This window comes from Cryptomeria japonica, chromosome 8, assembly GCF_030272615.1.
Source record: "Cryptomeria japonica chromosome 8, Sugi_1.0, whole genome shotgun sequence".
NCBI classification, from domain to species: Eukaryota; Viridiplantae; Streptophyta; class Pinopsida; order Cupressales; family Cupressaceae; genus Cryptomeria; species Cryptomeria japonica.
The window spans coordinates 436,924,360-436,942,841 of NC_081412.1; the positions used below are offsets into that span (position 1 = coordinate 436,924,360).

Below are 18,482 nucleotides of genomic sequence, written 5' to 3' on the forward strand. Positions count from 1 at the left end.
AAAATCTGAGTGAGGTGCCCTCACACTTGAGAAATGATCCAGGGTGAGGCATATCAGAAGAGATTTTCCTTGGGATATTGTCTTCGAAGGGGCCATTATAAAAGGGTAACTCTAGGATTAGACTATAATTATCGCATTTCAGCATAATGGGCTCTAAAGTTTTAATGTTGATATTCATGTTAACGATAAGAATCTGATTAAAAAAGTTGCGGGCTGATTTTTTAACTTCTACGAATTTACCGATTTTATTTCCTAAAATACTTAAAAAATCATTATTTCGCAATTCTACTAATAATTTTTCAAGTGAAATTTCTCTATTAACCATGCATTAATTTAATCGAGATGGGAGAAAGAGGGGTTGCCATTCCCAACATTCAAACCCGAAACCCTTGTATGTTAATATGACCTCATTCAGCAATCTATTTCTCAAACCTTGATTACCGCATTCAATAGAAAGGAAATTATCAAGAAGGAAGTCGATTTTTACCTAGTTATTGAGAGAAGAAGACAACCAGTTAGCGATTTTCTCTAATGGGATCCCCCAACCTTTCAATTGAGCAAAGATCATGCGCTCATTGCAATGCATTTGATACCTGGCCTGAGTTTGGGTATCGATTTCAATGACTGACCCTCTTGAAGAAGCTGGAGGATTCGAAGGTGAGTCTGTCTTAGGATGCTTAACGTCCTTTGTATCTTGGTGATTCATGATAGAATGACAACCTAGGGTTTCCTTACCCTTTGTTAATTTTTCCAAGGAATTTCGTGTAGGGAAAATATTTCGGGCTCTGGAGCTTTTTGGATGGTTAGGTTTTACAGAACCTTCCTCCCAACAATGATTGGAATTTTGGTTGTGGCAATTTGGTTGCCCTAATACCCGTTTATTTCTACAACTCACCATCTGCCAGTCCCAATCCCAACCCTCGCAGGGAAGAGGGGGAGCCCTAACCGTTTCAATCATAGCATATTTTGTTTTTGCAAAGAAGGCCTCTTGTTCGTGGGTTCGTGATATAGTCATACCAAGATCCTCAGCTCGAGAGTTATTTGCCAAAATAGAGAAGCAATTTGCGCAGCCCCAATGAATACCTCACGGTAGTATTGAATGCTCGAAAATGGTTGTCGATGCTTTGCATCGATTTTTCGCACGCAGAGCCATATTTTGTCACAATTAGGCCCTAGCATTACTTGACCTATAGAAAATCTAGAGGTAATCATAAAATAAATTTAGATAAATATCTTATTATTTTTAAGATATATTGTGCTATCTTTAACACTACCTAATAATGATGTATAAAATTTCTCAATAGATTGTACAATTGATGGATATCAACTATATAATGAAACTTTATTCCAATGGATAAAAACTATCTCCCTTAAGCATATGGATGTTATTTTTGCTTTCATTTAAATGTATTAATGCAAATCTTAATCACTAAAGAGTATATCTACTCCTATTAGTCGTATCTACATAAAATTTCAAAAAGTTCTAAGTACATAAAATATAAAAAATAAATTTTAAGTTTCAATGTATTGAATTTATTATTTAAATATCAATTGCATTATGTCAATATGGATAAACTAATGTTATATAATATTTTTTAAAAAAATATCATAATTTTAATTTAATTTTTTTATATTGTATTTGTTTGTATTAATTTTATTAAATTTTCAATTAAATTTATATTAAATTCTTAATTTTTTGTAAAAATAATATAATTAATATAAATGATATTTTTAGGTATAAATTGTTTTTAGAAAATTGAAAATCCTTAGACATTTTCATACTTGTTTTACATCACTTTTGTTGATTTTTTTAATGCACATTCTTACTAATATAATTTCTTCTAGTGCAGTCTATGATCTTTAAAATATATATATATATATATATATATATATATATATATATATATATATATATATATATATATATATATATATATATATATATATATATATATATATATATATATATATATATTGTCACCTTATATCACTTATTTTATAACATTACATGTCCATTATGTAAAGTGTTGCCATCCTAGACTATATAAAACTCATAGTTCTATCACCTAGACTAAATTTTGATTATGTCCTTGCTTCTATATTTTAAAATCTAATTTTAACTATTTTCAATACCATGTCTTCAAAAAGTTGATCCTTCCCCATTAGTTATCATGGAAAAGGTTTCAAATTATGTCTTTAGGGATTGTATTTAAAATTGTCACCTTAGTTCATTCAAAAACATGAAATTATATAAATAGAAATTAATTTAGAATGAAAGCAACACATTAAAACATTCTTATATGTCAATTATAGGTTCAACTTGCATACTTCAATTTTTCTATATTTTCCCTCAATATCTCTTTTCTTAATCACTATTAAATAATCTCATAACTTGATTATAATCAGTGATTTCAACTAATCTTTACCTTTATCCTAGTAAGTCTCAACTATGCTTCCTATCAATATCTATTTTTCGTTATAGATATCTTCTAGACATACATCTTCATCTTCTATAATATTTAAAAGCATATTTTTATTGACTATGAATTTTCAACAACATGAACTTGATCTTGTGCATGGTTCTATTCCAAATGATCACACTCTTAATTATTTACCATCATCAAGATTTGATACCATATTCCATACCATTATAATACTCAACATTCACATTAAGACAAACCTTAAACCATCCTTACTAATTCAATATTACTTTTATTCAAAATTATACAATTACCATTGTCAAATCAATATTTTATCAAAAATTTGACTATCTAACTGGACTGTATTATCTAGAAACCAATCTCAATTGCTTGCTTTCGGAGCTTATTGTCACTGATTCCACTCAGAAAAAAAAGGAGCTTACACGCATTACGCTTCTGAAGCTTTACAAGCTCATTCTACTTCCCTTTAAGCTTTATTTTCCTTTTACAAATAAATATTTTAGTAAATCAGTCATGGAAATCTAGAAGACTCAAGAAGACTCAAGTAGAACTCATATCCTTCAGCTGTAATGATGAATGAGGTAATTTCCCAAAAGGGAAAACACGCGATCCGACCTGCCGGAATCGAACCAGCGACCTAAGGATTTCTTAGAGAATTTGCTTCCCACTACAGTCCTCCGCTCTACCAACTGAGCTAAGGTCGGATTTACGTTTATTTTTCTGTTTAAAATTTGGAATTGTTAAAACAAAAGGCATGAAAATCAATCGTGGCTGAATGCAGAAGAAACCCAGGCGCCTATCAAGAACAGAAAACCACTCTCAGCAAGCAGATATCAATTTTGGATTATGCATCACTGACGTTGTCTGTAAAGTAAGCCATAACCATACCATTAAATAAAATGCCCTTGAATATTACGTTTATTATTTAAATTACTTAACTTAAAAGAAACAAATGTCAGAAGTGGGTTTGAACCCACGCCCTCGCTAGAGAACCAGAACTTGAGTCTGGCGCCTTAGACCACTCGGCGATCCTTACAAGACACGACAAAAATAAAACTTTAATGCTAATTTAATATATTTCAACGCTATGTTATTATTTTAAATATGATATTTTAATGGTGAAAACAGTATACTCATGTTTATTTATATTAAGTTTTAGTTCGTTGAACAAGGATGTCTTTTATGTATTGATTTCAGGGAAGAGAATCAAGTCATTTCTCATGTTTCAATTGTCATTCATTGGATTTCATTAATTAGAAGGTCACTAAAAAATCATTTAGTGGACCAATCCCCACCCATGTTTTGGAAGAAAAAATTTAGTAATTAGATCAATTGTACAACTTTATTAGCACTAATAGCACATGATTATGAGCCCATTTGTACAAAAGTATTGGATCAATTGTGCAGAAGTATTGGATCAATTCTGAAATTTCTTTTGTTATCAATGAGCACTTTACCCTTGCACACAGAATCTGGAATAATAGCTATAAGTAACGTTATGCCAAGAGATATCTATACAACCAAAGCACATACATTAGAATATAAAATTTGACATGTTCATAAAAATAATATTGTAGGATAAAATTTGACATGTTCACAGAATTTGAATCATCTCACGTAACATGAATGAGGACAGTGCAATTCTTACATTGTATTCATTGTCATCTCATATTCATTTCTTATTCTTTTTAGTTATAACCAGCTGTGATACGTAATGAAGAGATATCAGTCTCGAAACATCTATTTTTAGAAGGGTATCTCTCAATCTATTTTATATATAAAAAATTATATGTAAACTAATTAAATATATCTAAACGCTAAAAAGAACACGAAATTTCATGATAAGCGACAGATTCTTTAACAAGAGTTAACGCGCGTGTCAAATTGTGAAGTAGTTTATTTGTTGGCCAAATCCAGAGAAAATCCCTAGGACTGCCTGCCTGAGCTTCTACGCATGCACATACGGAATACCTAAGTTTAATTGAAAAAGCTCTGGAGCAGTGAGAATTAACGTTGAGGTACAAATTTCAGAGTAACTGATATGAAAGCGATGTTAATCGTAAGTAATTTAGTGATTGAATGATTGAGTTCTCTCTCATTACTTGAAAATCTCATCTGTATTATTAACCTGTACTATGTTGTGCGGGCACCTGTCCAATGACAATTTGGTAAGTAATTTCCCTCATGGAGATTGTAATATTTAAAACAGGCATGGGCCTCAAGGTTAGGTACTAAATCATAATCTATTTTTGAAATCGGACGAAGTTAGATTTCGTTTAAAAAATTAATATCTTATGATAGGATATAAATTGTATTTTTAATTATATATAACTTTTAAATAATATATTATTTTTTAGATTAATTATGTGTTTTGTTTTATATTAGATTTTAGATGATATTATGGGATTCATTATTAATATGAGATAGAAAAATATACATAAGATAGAAAATATTCAAATTTAATATGAAAAGAAAATTGTATTCATTAAAGAGTACATAAGCTTACGTTTCATATTAGTTGTGCCACATAGTTATTAAAAGTAAGATGTGATTTTTCATAACAGAATATATATCATATATTAAAAAATTATATATCGATCATGTTATCAAGTGTATCTAAATGTTTCAAATATTAATATGAATGCATCAACTTCAAGTAAAAAATATCCATCCATTCAATATTGAATGTTTGTAACCATAACATATGTGTTATAAAGATTCTTTGTCACACAAAAGAATGTAAAGACTTTAAAAGAAAAGAATATTACCCTCGGTATGTGCAGGATCATGGTGTGCCAAAACAGGTCCTTAAGTGGCAATGAAATTTCAAAAAATCAGAGTTATGCAACTTGACATGAAAAATTGAATAAGTTATGAACATTATTTTTAAAATATGTAAGAAGAGAATTTATAGAAAATTGAATGTAGTTTCTAAGCTACTAGTTGTTTTTTGAAAAAAAAAATCCTATTTGATGAAAATTTTAAATTTCAATGCAGTGGGACAAAAATTTCAGGAAAAAGATAAGAAGTAGATGTATGTCTGACCACCCTAATCACAATTAAATCATAATATTTTTTTATAAGATTTATAATATAAGTATTAGACTCATGTCCAAATGTGACACATATTTTTTAATAATTTTTTATAAAGTAAATAATTATTTATGAATTTTTTACTACAACTTTTCAGAAATTTAGAAACTCCTACGTCTGACCACCTTAACTTGGTCAAAACCTTATGAAATTCTTTCTTTTTTAAAATTTTTTCCCTATAGTAGATGAAGCATAGGATGTGACGCATGTTTCAAATTCAAAAAATGTTATGTGGTTTGAAAGTTATGAGTATTTTTCAATCAGTCTATCAATCAGGACTTTTGTCAGATTTCAATTAAAAAATAAATAATAATTATTTATTAAAGTCGAAATAAGACAAGCCTTATATTGTTGGAAATTTGAGAACGTCCTTACAAAACCCTTTTCGTTTTATCAATTTTGGCTATAAAAAAAAGTCGTCAGCCACTAGTGTAAAGTCTGGAAAATCAACGAATACTGAAAAACATGTTTTTTCAGTTGACTTTCCAAGCTTGTCACTTCCAAGCCAAATCCCAAAGCAAACCTGAACAAAAATATAGAGGGAGAAATTTATGTTTTAAAATCGGATATCCGATTTTTGAAAAAATAAAAAAAATTATTTTAGTAAATTGGGCATAACTTTTGCATTTTATTTCGAAATTTTGATTTTTTTACAGGCGTTGGAAAGGTAATTAAGAGATCTATGATATAGAATAGGTAGATTTTAAATTATTTGTTTTAAAAAATAATTATAATTCATTTAAATTCATCCTTCATTTTTAAAACATAAAAAACTCGTGACTTTTTCATATGATTTCCCTATTGCATGAATTTTTGTAACAATCATCTCAAAATAAACTAAATAAGTAATTAATTAATAATAGAAAATTTATGAATTTTATTGAGTTCGATAAATTTTGATAAACCATGTTATCTATGTTTGTTCCTTTCTCCACCTCTCTCCTAAACCTATCACTCCACCTATTTGTTTCTTCCTCCCTCTCTTTTGTCCATATTTATACATCTCTCTCTAGACCTATATCTCTAACTATCAATGAATACCTCATTAAATCTCTCAAGCTCTACAAGGTGCTTATATTTATGCCTCTTCATAATTTCCTCCTCTATGTCACTCTCTCTTACCTAACATCTAGACTAGTCTCTTTGCATTTCCTTCTCATCTCTAGCAACAAAATTCAGAGGGGACAAGGAGAGGCGTAGGGAAGTATTAAAAAAAGGAGAGGGGGAGAGAGGTGAGAAGGAGAGATTAATTAGGGGGAAGAGAGAGTGTGAGAGAGAGAGCTATAGTTAATTAGGTAGAAGGCGAAGAGAGAGAGGGAGGGGGTGATTAGGGTGAAGAGAGAATGAGAGGGAGAGTTTGAGATTATTAGGGGGTAGGAGGAGAGGGGGAGAGGGGAAAGTATCAATAAAGAGAGGAGAGATGGGGACAGAGGTGAAGAGAGACATAAAGAGTAATTAGGGGGTGGGTAGAGGGGGAGAGGGAAGTATCTATAAACCCATAGGAGGAGAGAGGTGATCGAGGGTAACTGAGGGAAAGAAATAATGTGAGAGAGAATATGGTGTCCTAAAGGGTCATATGGTGTCTCATAAACCTTTAGGACACCATATGACACCTTAGGATACCATATGATGTTGTTATAAGTCTTATCGTGTTCTAAGGGGTCATATGGTTTTCTATGAGCCTTTTAGACACCATATGGTGTCATTAGGGTTCGTATGGTGTGTTAAGGGGTCATATGGTATCCTATGACCCCTTAGGACACCATATGACCCCTTAGGTATTGTTAGGGGTCATACTGTGTCCAAATGGGTCATATGGTGTCGTTGGGGGTTGTATGGTGTGCTAAGGGGTCATACTGTGTCTTAAGGGGTCACAAGACATCGTATGAGCCCTTAGACACCATATGATCCATTAGGTTTTGTTAGGGCTCATACTATGTCCTAAGAGGTCATATGGTGTCCCATGACCCTTTAGGACACCATATGACCCCTTAGGACATTATATGGTGTCGTTATGGGTCTTATGGTGTCCTAAGGGGTCATATGGTGTTCTATAACCCCTTAGGACACCATATGACCCCTTAGGACATTATATGACCCCTTAGGGTTCTAAGGGGTCATATGGTGTCCTATGAACCCTTAGGACACTATATGACCCATTAGGTGTCATCAGGGGTCTTATTGTGTCCTAATGGGTCATATGGTGTTGTATGACCCCTTAGGACACCATATGCTTTGGAGACTATATGGTGCTATGGGTTGTATGGTGTCCTATGACACCTTAGGACACCATATGACCCCTTAGGATACCATTTGGTGTTGTTATGTGTTGTATGGTGTCCTATAACCCCTTAGGTGTCATTAGGGTTTATTTTATGTCCTAAGGGGTCGTATTGTGTCCTAAGGGGTCATATGGTGTCCTATAACCCCTTATGACACTATATGACATTGTTAGGGGTCATATTATGTCCTAAGGGGTGATATTATGTCTTATGACCCCTTAGGACACCACATGGTGTCGTTATGGATCGTATGGTGTTCTAAGGGGTCATATGGTGTTCTATGACCCCTTAGGACACCATTTTTATGTTTATATGGGTCGTATGGTCTTCTAAGGGGTCATATGGTGTCCTATGACCCCTTAGGACACCATATGGTTTCATTATGCATCATATGGTTTCCTATGGGGTCATATGGTGTTCTATGATCCCTTAGGACACCATATGGTGTCATTAAGGGTCGTATGGTGTGCTAAGGGGTCATATGGTGTCCTATGACCCTTTAGAACACCATATGACCCCTTAGGTATCGTTAGGCATCATTGTGTGTCGTTAGGGTTCATATGATGTCCTATGACCCCTTAGGAAACAATATGACCCCTTAGGTGTTTTTAGGGGTCATATTATGTCCTAATGGGTCATATAGTGTCCTACGACCCCTTAGGACACCATATGACCCCTTAGATTTCGTTAGGGGTCATATTGTGTCCTAAGGGGTCATATGGTGTCTCATGACACCATATGACCCTATAGGACACCATATCGTGTCGTTATGGGTCTTCTTGTGTTCTAAGGCATCATATGGTGTTCTAAGGGGTCATATGGTTTTATATGACCCCTTGGGATACCATATGACCCCTTAGGACACCATATGGTGTTGTAAAGGGTCGTATGGTGTTCTAAGGGGTCATATAGTGTTCTATGGGGTCATATGGTTTTGTATGACCCCTTAAGACACTATATGATGTCGTTAGGGGTCATATTGTGTCCTAAGGGGTTATATTGTGTCTTATGACCCCTTAGGACACCACATGGTGTCGTTATGGGTCGTATGGTGTTCTAAGGGGTCATATGGTGTTCTATGACCCTCTAGGACATCATATTATGTTGTTATGGGTCGTATGGTCTCCTAAGGGGTCATATAGTGTCCTATGACCCCTTAGGACACCATATGGTGTCATTATGCATCGTATGGTGTCCTAAGGGGTCATATGGTGTTATATGACCCCTTAGGACACCATGTGGTGTCGTTAGGGGTTGTATGGAGTGCTAAGGGGTCATATGGTGTCCTATGACCCCTTAGGACACAATATGACCCCTTAATACACCATATAGTGTCCTTAGGGGTCATATGGTGTCCTATGACCCCTTAGGACATAATATAACCCCTTAGGTGTTGTTATGGGTCATATTGTGTCCTAATGGGTTATATGGTGTCCTACAACCCCTTAGGACACCATATGGTGTCTGTAGGGGTTGTATGGTGTGCTAAGGGGTCATATTGTGTTCTAAAGATTCCTAGGACATCATATAACCCCTTAGGACACCATATGACCCCTTAGGTATCGTTAGGGGTCATATTGTGTCCTAAGGAGTCATATGGTGTCTCATGACACCATATGACCCCTTAGGACACCATATTGTGTGGTTATGGGTCTTCTTGCGTTCTAAGGGGTCATATGGTGTTATATGACCCGTTAGGATACCATATGACCCCTTAGGAAACCATATGGTGTCGTAAATGGTGGTATGGTGTTGCAAGGGGTCATATGGTATCCTATGACCCCTTATAATACTATATGACATTGTTAGGGGTCATATTATATCCTAAGGGGTAATATTGTGTCTTATGACCCCTTAAGACACCACATGGTGTCGTTATGTGTCGTATGGTGTTCTAAGGGGTCATATGGTGTTCTATGACCCTCTAAGACACCATATTATGTTGTTATGGGTTGTATAGTCCTCTAAGGGGTCATATGGTGTCATATGACCCCTTAGGAAACCATATAGTGTCATTATGCATCGTATGGTATCCTAAGGGGTCATATGGTGTTCTATGACCCCTTAGGATACCATATGACTCCTTAGGACACCATATGGTGTCAATAGGGGTCATATGGTGTGCTAAGGGGTCAAATAATGTCCCATGACCCCTTAGAACACCATATGACCCCTTAGGTATCATTAGGTGTCATTTTGTGTTGTTAGGAGTCATATGGTGTCCTATGACTCCTTAGGCATCGTTAGGGGTCATATTGTGTCCTAATGGGTCATATGGTATCCTACGACCCCTCAGGACACCATATGGTGTTGTTAGGGGTTGTATGGTGTGCTAAGGGGTCATATAATATCCTAAAGGTTCCTAGGACATCATATAACCCCTTAGGACACCATATGACCCCTTAGGTATCGTTAGGGGTTCATATTGTGTCCTAAGGGGTCATATGGTGTCTCCTGACACCATATGACCCCTTAGGACACCATATGACCCCTTAGGTATCATTAGGGGTTCATATTGTGTCCTAAGGGGTCATATGGTGTCTCCTGACACCATATGACCCCTTAGGACACCATATCATGTCGTTATGGGTCTTCTTGTGTTATAAGGGGTCATATGGTGTTATATGACCCCTTAGGACACCATATCATGTCGTTATGGGTCTTCTTGTGTTATAAGGGGTCATATGGTGTTATATGACCCCTTAGGACACCATATGGTTTCATAAGGGGTCGTATGGTGTTCTAAGGGGTCATATGGTGTCCTATGACCCCTTAGGACACTATATGACCCTTTAGGTGTCATCATGGGTTGTATTGTGTCCTAATGGGTCATTTGTCATTTTATGACCCCTTAGGACACCATATGATCCCTTCGGACACTCCATGGTGTTATGGGTCGTATGGTGTCCTAAGGGGTCATATGGTGTCCTATGACCCCTTAAGACACTATATGACGTTGTTAGGGGTCATATTATGTCCTAAGGGGTAATATTGTGTCTTATGAGCCTTTAAGACACCACATGGTGTCATTATGGGTTGTATGGTGTTCTAAGGCGTCATATGGTGTTCTATGCCCCTCTAAGACACCATATTTTGTTGTTATGGGTTGTATGGTCCTCTAAGGGGTCATATGGTGTCCCATGACCCCTTAGGATACCATATAGTGTCATTATGCATCGTGTGGTGTCCTAAGGGGTCATATGGTGTTCTATGACCCCTAAGGACACCATATGACTCCTTAGGACATCATATGGTGTCATTAGGGGTCATATGGTGTGCTAAGGGGTCAAATGGTGTCCTATGACCCCTTAGGTATCGTTAGGTGTCATTTTGTGTCGTTAGGGGTCATATGGTATCCTATGACCCCTTAGGACACAATATGACCCCTTAAGATACCATTTACTGTCTTTAGGGGTCATATGGTGTCCTATGACCCCTTACGACATAATATGACCCCTTAGGTGTTGTTAGGGTTCATATTGTGTTCTAATGGGTCATATGGTGTCCCATGATCCCTTAGGACACCATATGGTGTCGTTAGGGGTTGTATGGTGTGCTAAGGGGTCATATTGTGTCCTTAAGGTTCCTAGGACATCATATAACCCCTTAGGACACTATATGACCCCTTAGGTATTGTTGGGGGTCATATTGTGTCCTAAGGGGTCATATGGTGTCTTCTGACACCATATGACCCCTTAGGACACCATATCATGTTGTTATGGGTTTTCTTGTGTTATAAAGGGTCATATGGTATTATATGACCCCTTAGGACACCATTTGGTGTCGTAAGGTGTCGTATGGTGTTCTAAGGGGTCATATGGTGTCCTATGACCCCTTAGGACACTATATGACCCCTTAGGTGTCGTCATGGGTCGTATTGTGTCCTAATGGGTCATATGGCATTCTATGACCCCTTAGGACACCATATGACCCCTTGGGACACTATATGGTGTTATGGTTCATATGGTGTCTTAAGGGGTTATATAGTGTCCTATGACCCCTTAGGACACCATATGACCCTTTAGGAGGCCACATTGTGTCATTAGGGGTCCTATGGTGTCCTAAGGGGTCACTTGGTGTCTTAGGACCCCTTAGGACACCATATGGTGTCATTAGGGGTCTTATTGTGTCTTAAGGGGTCATATGGTGTTTTATGACCCCTTAGGACACCATATGACCCCTTAGGAGACAATATGGTGTCGTTAGGGGTCATATTGTGTCCTAAGGGGTCATATGATGTTCTATGACCCCTTAGGACATGATATAGCCCATTAGAAGACCATATATACTAAGTTGCAAATAAGGAGAGATATAAGGGTGAAGAGAGATGAAGAACTAAAGAGACAGAAAAGAACTAAAGGACAAGGACATAAATAGAGATATAGATATTAAGGAGTATGAAGTGAGAGGGAGAAAAATTAAAGGACGAGGATGGATAGAAAGAGGTAGACATATCTAGATATTAAAAAGGAGAGAAGATGATAGAGATTAAAAATGAAGATAAAGGGAGATAGAGATGAATAGATATAGAGAAAGAGAGAGGTAAAGACAAAGATAAATATATGAAGAGATGGAGAAAAAAGGATAGAGAGGGGTAAAGAGAGAGATAAAAAAAGGAAGAGAAATATCTATAGCTAGAGAGATATAGATAGTGCAAGAGAGTGAGAAAGAGAGATATAGATAGTGCAAGAGAGTGAGAAAGAGAGATAGAGATTATAGATAGGGATAGATAGAGAGGGAGAGAGAGAAAGAGGAAGATATAGAGATATATAAAGGTACTATAGAGAAGGATGTGGGGAGAGAGCCAGAGATATATAAAGATGAAGAAAATAAAGAGATAAAGGTAGAGAAAGGGAAAGATACTTCAAGAGGGCGATAGAGGAAGAGACAGAGAAGTAGATTAATCATGTATAGAGGAAGATATATAAAGATAGAGGAACATATAAAAAGAGAGATTGATAGGGAAAAAGATGGAGATGTGAAGATGGATATAGAGATAGATATGGATAGAAAGTGATAGAGAGAGTAAGACAAATAGACGGAGAGATGGAGTGAATAAGTGAGATTTAGAGATAATGAGATATAAATATACACAAAGACAGATCTATAGGGATGTGGAGATAGAGGGGACAAGATAGGGAGAGAAAGGAGGTGATAGAGACAAGTAATATATAAGTATAGGTAGGATAAGGTAGAGGAGGGAGATAAATAGAGAGAAGAGAGATTATTAGAGAGAAATATAGAAATAAGGAGTGACAATGATGGAGTGGGAGAGTGAGAGATAGGAATAGAAAGATGGAGATATATGCAGAGATGCATGTAACTTGGGAATTTTTGTATCTAGATGGGATGAGAAAATAAGTGACATAAGTAGAGAAGAAAGATATAGATAAAATATATTATATAAGTATAGATAGACAAGTGCTCGATAAAGCAGGTGATAGGAAAAAAATGAGACTTTGTATGCAAAATTTGTGAGTATTTAAAGTTTTAAAATTGAAGGACTAACTTCAAATGATTATAATTATTTTTTTTTCTATAATATCATCAATATAACTCAACCATTTGATATATCTCTGAATTACCTTTCCAACGCCTATAAAAAATCAAAATTTTGATAAGAAACGCAAACGTTATGCCCATTTTACTAAACTATGTTTTTTATGTTGAGAAAAACAGATATCCGATTTGAAAAAAGTATGACATTAAAATAGTGACATCACAATGGTGACATCACAATAGTGACATCAGAAATCAGATATATGATATTAATGGATATCCGATTTGGTTTGGTATTACCAAACCAAATTCAAATTTTGGCCAACCCAAACAAAAAGTCAAAGCGGATTTTGGCATGTTTGGAAAGGTTTAAAACGTTTTTTTTTCCATTGCCACTTTTTGGCCCCCCATGATCTTGCACATACCCTCTTCCAATCAAATACAAATGCACATATCAATTGAATGTAAGCTTCATAGATATATGTTGCCTATAAATACATATTTTTTAGATTTAACACAATTTATACTAATAATTTTTATCTACCAAAACGTTCTCTTAAGATTACGTTATTATTCATATAATTGGATTTGTTTTATAATTTTTTATATTAACTTTCATTCTATATTTTATAAAATTTACTAGAAGATGAAGTTATCAAAATAGTAATGATGCTCTACAAAATGGGTTAGAAAATGTGTTTGATGGCAACACACAAAGGAGTACAAGAAACAAACGTTAGTGTTATCAACAAAAGATTATCCTACATAGGCATATCAAGAGAGATACTAAATAAGAATAGAAAAGCATACAAAGAGAAAAGAGGTAAACTAAACTCCTCCAAATGCTAACCAAAACATTCATAGTGGCTCCTCCCTTGTTCCTCTCCTCTCCAAGTTCCAAACTAGTGTAGCTCTCAGTAGCTTTTTGCACTATGGATGCCTTATGGAGGTTCAAGATTGTAGATGATTATGAAAAGTATGCAAATGCAAGCTTAATAACCAAAGAAATATGAGTTATCTAAATGCTATTTGTTAATTTTAACCAAAAGAGTGAATATGACTAATTATGCTAAATGCTCTCTAAAATTATCTATAACTTAGATGTATACAAGTTTTCAGGATCTGGATTATGAAGAAATGAGCTCTATTTATAGGGAAAATGGAGCAATGGATGGTTGAGATTGAGTAATCTCAACAAGGGTCAGGATTGAATGATATTCAATCCATGTGAGGGCTTTCAACCCAATCCTAGGATGACAAGTGTCAATATGAGATAGGTTGAGAGGAGAGGGAAGAAGCATTAAATGCTTGACATGACCTGAGAGTTAACTTGGGAGTTAAGGTCAAGGTTGGGTTGAGTGAATGAATTATTTATTCAAAGAATAATTATTTTATCCAGTGGATAAACTCTTGTGCAAAGGTTAAAGGGATAACCATGGTCAAAGCAATAAATGTTTGAGAAGACACATGGGTCACATGAGGGTTGAGTTAGGGGTTAACCATAAATGGTCATGTAAGAGCCATTAGTGGTTTGGAAGACTTTAGAGGTTAAATTGTTGAACATACAAAACATTAAATGCTTTCCAAAGACTTTGAAGTCTTTGAGAAGTGACTCCAAGTTGCTTAGGAATGTGACAATAATTAGGGGATGGATTAGGCTAATTAGGAAGGGTTTAGAAGAATCTAGAAGGGGGTTAGGATTGCAAGTGGGTTTGGTGGGTGAGGGAAAATAGGATTTTAATTAAAATAAAATTAATTTATTTCAACTTGTGGTTGCAACTTGCATTTGTAGGAAAATGCAAGTGGGGGGGGAATGATTTAAATAAATGTTTTATTTAATTTATTTAAAAGAGGAAAGAGGATTAAATTGAATAAATAGGATTTATTCATTTAATTAATTGTGATTTTAGTTTAATTAATTAATTAAAATAAATTAAATAATTTATTTAATTAATAGGAGAATTTTTGAAGATGAATTAATTAAATATTAATTTAATTAACTGATGGCTAGTAGATTTTTAATCAAATAAATAACAAATATTCATTTAATTAAAATGGATAGATTTATGTGACTACATTTTCCCCTCTTTAAGACGGTGTGGTTTATCACGTTGTTTCGAAGAAAGAAAAATAGGTGTGAAGAAATATGCCCCATAAAATTTTAATTTAGTGGGTGGTATGCCCCCTCGAGAGATGGGCCGAAGAATATCGAAAAATCGAGCGATCTCTTGAAAAAGAATGAGAAGTGGAGGGGAGGTAGAATAGAAGAAATTAGCAATAACGAGGAAATAATGGGAGAAAACGAAGTGAAACAGAGAAACAACAAGCCAGTGAGTACCTTTAGGTCATGCAAGAGATACAAAGCAGATGTAGTGTGTGGTTTGGATTGATGCTATACAATTGATCAAAATTTGTTGGAGAATCTGGTGCAATCGATTTAATTGCCCCAGTCGAGTCAAAGCATGGCAGTTGATGTCAGTTGGTCGCTTGGACAAGATAAAGTCTGAGTAAGTGAATCAAAGTGACCTGATGTGACTTAGACAATTGATGTAATTGCCTGATGAAGTCAAGGTATATGAAGCAAAATACCCATTGACATGTAGAGAATTGATGTAATTGTCTATTGGATTGTGTTTGATTGGTTGATCAATTGATAGTGTGTGCGTGTGATGGATGGTTGTGATGAATCATAGCAGCCCCATTGAGACTAGGTCATTATGATAAATGTTTGATGTAGTCTAGGATTACCATGATCAATTACTTGTTGAGATCCGAAGATACTTAATCAAGGTATCTGTTGATAGTCTAGGTGTGTGTGAGTCGATGTACTTGTGCAGATAGAGTAAATCGCTTGATTGGGTTGATGGGAAATGATGTAGGGTACGTGATGTTGATTATCAAGATGGGGAGGGTGAGGGGGGGTTCAATGTTAGATAGAAGAAATGGAGGACCTATGGCTCATTCCTATGGAAGAAGAGGAAAATAGAGTATCCATTGTCATTACTATGTATGCATGATATGCATCTATTATAAATGTATGAATGGATGGAATGCAACAGAATGCAATATATACAGATGAGATGAAATGACGTTCCATAGTGCTTTATTTTCATCATTGAGCATGGTAATATCGAATTTGGATGAGGCAGTAGGAACCAAGGATGGAGCATTGTACCTGCAAACAAACAATATAGATAAAGAATATGGAGCCTCCATAATGGTTCATGCTCATATGGTCGAGGTATATGTTGTAGTAAGCAAGTCATAGTGATCCATGACTGTATTTTGCATATGATCACATAGCTTAGTGAACTTCCCACATAGACACCATTAGGACATGCCCCAAAACTTCATCTTTATAATTCGCAGAAGACATACAAACAATGCTTTGGAACCATCCCAGCCACTCTAATAACTTGTGGATATCCCAGAATAGCGTACGAACCTGATATAAATGAATAAATAACCCACAAATCTAACCAAGTATTTGATAGCTTTAAACAAAATTTTCTTTGTCAAAGAAAATGTCATCATGTCTTTGTTTTGGTAACGAAGGATGCATCCTTGCTAAGATAGTTGGTTGGCATGTCGATATTGATTGTTTGGTTGATGTGATAAGTGGTCATCATTTGAGTGTGTCAGAATGTGTGTTTGGTATCTTCTTGGATGTGTATGTACAAAGTGTTGCCATGTTTTTGATTGATTTTTTATGTTTTCAAAATGTTTTTGGAGTTTGTGAGTGTTTTCGAATGTTTTTGATATTTTGTGAGACAGTTTTGAATGCTTTTGGTATTTTGTGAGATAGTTTTGAATGAAGAATGCAATGAATCACAAGTAATGGGTAAGTGCACCAAGATGGTGAGCAAAAAGGGGGGTATAAGTGGCCACTTTTTTTTTTTTTTTTTTCTGAAAACAGGTAAACCTGAACTTCAAAGAGCTATTTGAAGGTCATGCACTCAAAACTAGGAGTTAAAAAAAGAATAAGAATTGTAGTAATCTAAATCTAGTTTCTAAACTACTAATTTTTAAAAAAATTGGATAATATTAAGAGGGTCAAACCTTTCACGCATGAAAAACTATTCCTGATTTTTTCAGAAAAATATAACATAGTTGTTTTCGTGTGCTGCACAAAATATATAGTTAGATTTAGTATTTTGCAAAACCCTTTGGTAGGATAATAGGTAAGAGTGAGATTTAGAAGTTGTGTATTTTTTTGTAATTTTTCATCAAGTATTTTATTTTTTATGTTTTTTTGAAGTGACCGCATCCTGAAAATTCGGTACCTGTTCGTGCGCTGGGCATAACTTGCATCAAAATAATAAAAAATGCAATTTTTTTTTAAAAGTGTATAGAATCTAGTGTAGAACAATAATATATAATTTATTTTGAATTTGGTCAAGTATATCAAAAGTTATTAAAAAAATGGTAGAGATATGTCTGTGAGGACTGTCAAGGCACTGATAAAGAAAATTAAAGTTTACTATGCTAATGTTGTCCAAAAATTAAAAAATTTATATGGTCAAAAAACTAAGAAGATGTGTGAGATTATGGTGGTAATTTTAGAGATACCCACTTCATCATTTGTAAACCTGATGATGATGAAGTCAAGAAACCATGGTGGAGGATGAAAAAACGTGTAAAGGAACAAAAAGAGGGGAAAATGGGCTTGCAAGCCTTAGGGTCATTTTCCAATCCTCTTACCAAGCCAAAACCCACACGGGTTTTGAAGAACCAAAATTACTATTCGCAGTTCTTTATAACCCATATGGGTTATGAAGAACTATAAATATTTTTTTTTGTTTCACAAAACCTGTACGGGTTATGAAGAACTAAAAACATTTTTTTTTTGGTTTCACAAAACCATACAGGTTATGAAGACATAATAATGTATGCTTGTAAACTTAGCATTTACTAAACATGTTTTAGACATACCTAGATAGTATGTGTTTATGTATGTATATATGCATATCTATAGTTATATATACATATATTTATATAGATATATGTATATATGTTTGTATACATGCATGTACCTCTTCTTTTCCTCTCTCTCTCTCATCTTACTTCCCCCATCATTGTCTTTGTCTATTCTGAGCCTTAATTATCTTCCTTGAGTTCTATCTCATCTCTCTCCCCCTCACACTTCTCTATTTTTTGATTCTCTCAC

The 18,482-nt window shown here is 34.9% G+C and overlaps 1 non-coding gene across 1 annotated transcript; it reads right to left on the minus strand.

Moving 5' to 3' along the window:
- Positions 1-3,050: 3,050 nt before the first annotated feature.
- Positions 3,051-3,145, minus strand: TRNAY-GUA (transfer RNA tyrosine (anticodon GUA)). Its single transcript has 2 exons — positions 3,109-3,145; positions 3,051-3,086 (listed from the first exon to the last, which is right to left on the minus strand). It is a non-coding gene; the product is annotated as a tRNA-Tyr (tRNA).
- Positions 3,146-18,482: the final 15,337 nt, after the last annotated feature.